Here is a 3,242-nt window from a genome sequence, read left to right on the forward strand (position 1 = left end):
AGCTGTGGCAAGAACAAAATTCTTCTCACTCACTCACTCACTCACTCACACACACACCTTTTTATTAGTATTTGCTTGAGTGACATCACTGGTGACATCATCACTGATGACATCACAACTGCTCGAGTGACATCACTGATGACATCATCGAGTCATTGTGCATCATCAGTGATGTCATAATTCCTTCTCTGCCTAGGCAAGAAGTAGGACTGGTGGTGCACCTCGGGAAACTCTCAACATCACCAATTCTGCATATTAAGTGATATCAAGGTCTATGAGCCTGGCACCTGAAACACGAGTGTTAATCTTTTCTCTCTGTACAGGAGAAATAGAGACTATATAGGACTTAGTGACAACATCTAGCTAGGTGACCAAATGAAACCCATCCTGCTCCAGGGCCATGAGAGGTCCATCACTCAAATCAAATACAACAGGGAAGGAGACTTGCTCTTCTCTGTCGCAAAAGACACAATAGCCAACGTGTGGTACTCTGTCAATGGCGAGAGGCTTGGCACCTACAATGGACACACTGGAGCTGTGTGGTGTGTCGACTGTGACTGGGACACCAACAATGTGTTGACGGGGTCGGCAGACAACAGCTGTCGGCTGTGGAACTGTGAGACTGGCAAACAGCTGGCCTTGCTCCAGACCAACTCAGCTGTCAGGACATGCGGCTTCGACTTTGGCGGCAACATCATCATGTTGTCCACAGACAAGCAGATGGGCTACCAGTGCGCCCTCAACTTCTTTGACCTGAGGGCCCCAAAGCAGATCAAGAACAACCAGCCCTACCTGTCTATACCTTGCAGTGAGTCAAAGATCACCAGTGCTGTGTGGGGACCTCTGGGAGAATTTGTCATTGCCGGTCACGAGAACGGAGAGATCAACCAGTTCAGCGCCAAGTCTGGAGAGATCCTGAAGAAGGTCAAGGAGCACACCAAGCAGATCAACGACATGCAGTCATCAGTGGATCTCACAATGGTGATCAGTGCCTCCAAAGACAACACCGCCAAGCTGTTTGACTCTTCCACGCTGGACCACATCAAGACCTTCAGGACAGAGCGACCTGTCAACTCTGCCGCCATCTCCCCCATGATGCATCACGTGGTGATGGGAGGTGGACAGGAGGCCATGGAGGTCACCACTACTTCTACCAGGATTGGCAAGTTTGAGGCGAGGTTCTTCCACGCCGCCTATGAAGAGGAGTTCAGCAGGGTCAAAGGTCATTTCGGTCCTATCAACTGTGTGGCGTTCCACCCTGATGGTCAGAGTTACAGCAGCGGAGGAGAGGACGGATACGTACGGATTCACTACTTCGACCCACAGTACTTTGACTTTGAGCCAGAGGCGTAAACAGACAACCTCTTCAAACCCCCACAGCCTCATCTGCTATTGGACCCACCCAGCCATGCAGTCCTTATCAATTCAAACTGAGAGCTGCGTTTAGATTACCATTAAATCAAGCTTCTTCAAAGTTGGCATCCAATTCCGACAAGGATGGACAGACAGGATATCAAGGATGGACAGACAGGATATCAAGGATGGACAGACAGGATATCAAGGCACAGCTCAAGTATGTGGAGCGTCCAGTTTAGTGGCATTAGCCTAATTTTGGCTTCAATCTGGAGAGATTTCTTGCTGAGTGTGATGTCTCTCTGTGTGTGTGTGTCTCTCTCTCTCTCTCTCTCTCTCCTATTAACAATTGAGGGTGAAAGGGATCTGATTGACCACTGGTTAGGTCCTCATTTATGGTCACAAGCTTTCTCCCTCCTCTCTCTCTCTCTCACACACACACACACACACACACACACACACACACACACACACACACACACTAGAACACACTGGAGGGACTACATCTCCCAGCATGTCTGACTGAGTGCCTGTGACCTCCCCCCCCAGGAGGAACATGGGGAATAGGATGTCTGGGCTGCTCTGCTCGGCCTGCTCACCACCGCCACAACTGAGAATGGGTGGATGAAAGGATAGACGGGTGCAGAGAGACATGTTCACAGTGCCTTCAGATGATCTCTTTTCACTGTAATTGCACCTCAGGGGACATTATACTTGCAAACAGCCGTCTCGTTGGGGACCAGAGGGCCAGGCAGGCGATATGTTTTCACCTGACAGCACCGCAGAGACATGCTTCATTCCTTCATCCTCTATCCCCATTAAGAAATCTACCATTCACCAAATTGCAGACCAGCTTTCAGACAAAGAACCATTTAAAAGTCACTTTTGATCCAACATCGACGTTAATTTGATGTGAGGTCTTGCCGTCCTTTCACTGTGTTTCCATGTCTGTGTATCCACATTAATAAAGATACTATGTAATAGGTGATTGATTCTCAGCAGTTTTATTTTTGATAAATTGTTAATTTAGATTAAATTGCATGTTTATATTTGTATCCCTACTCCCTATGTCATTTTAAAGGATTTCATATTTTGGACATTGTAAATTGTGATTATTTTTCTGTATTGCTTTCTCTTCTACTATTGATGTGACTGACCGCTGCGCTGCAACCTTGCACTTAAGTCAAATTCTGAAGTCTGTGCTGCTGATATTATTTTTTCTGGGTTAGAGCCATTTACATATAGATGGTTTTCACCAACCCCACAGCACTTCCTTTTTCTCAGCTTCTTCTTCTGTGTTTTATGGCAGTTGGCATCCTTAAATGTTGCATTACCACCACCTGAATTGTATCAGCTTCACAGTGCTAACTATTGACAGTGTCCACTTTCTCAGCTATTCAGGGGAAAACACTGACATAGCCTACTTCTATTTCTATTTTTGCTATGTAAACGTTTAAATGTAAAGATAGGCCTATGCGTGCAATAACGTACTGATAGTCAGCTTACTCTGTAACATGTAGCTTTTATTAGCCTCTCAGGCTAGCTCCGGGACGCAATCTTTTTTCCCCCCATGATAGCGAAGGCATGACCCGCCCCTCTCTGCCTCTAATTGGCTGACTGCACTCGCCTGCTTCCCAGGGGGGGGGGGGGTAAGGGGGTAAGCTTCAAGGGGCGCCCCCCACCGCTGGCGGCGCTCTCCTCCTCCTCCCCTCTCCTCTCCCCTCCCCTCTCCTCTCCTCCTCTCCTCTCCCCCTCTCTCCTCTACCCTCCTCCCCTCTCCTCTCCCCCTCTCTCTCCTCCTCTCCCACTCTCTCCTCCTCTCCTCTGGTTCCCCCTCTGCTCTCCTCTCCCCCTCTCCCCCTCTGCTCTCCTCTCCTCTGGTTCCCCCT

At 48.6% G+C, this 3,242-nt stretch overlaps 1 pseudogene across 1 annotated transcript; it reads left to right on the plus strand.

The window, feature by feature from the left end:
• Positions 1-375: 375 nt before the first annotated feature.
• LOC310795646 (eukaryotic translation initiation factor 3 subunit I pseudogene) lies at positions 376-1,353 on the plus strand (annotated as a pseudogene). Its single transcript has one exon. The product of its transcript is annotated as a eukaryotic translation initiation factor 3 subunit I pseudogene (transcript).
• Positions 1,354-3,242: the final 1,889 nt, after the last annotated feature.

This window comes from Poromitra crassiceps (genome assembly GCF_964638095.1).
Source record: "Poromitra crassiceps genome assembly, chromosome: 21".
Taxonomy (NCBI): domain Eukaryota; kingdom Metazoa; phylum Chordata; class Actinopteri; order Beryciformes; family Melamphaidae; genus Poromitra; species Poromitra crassiceps.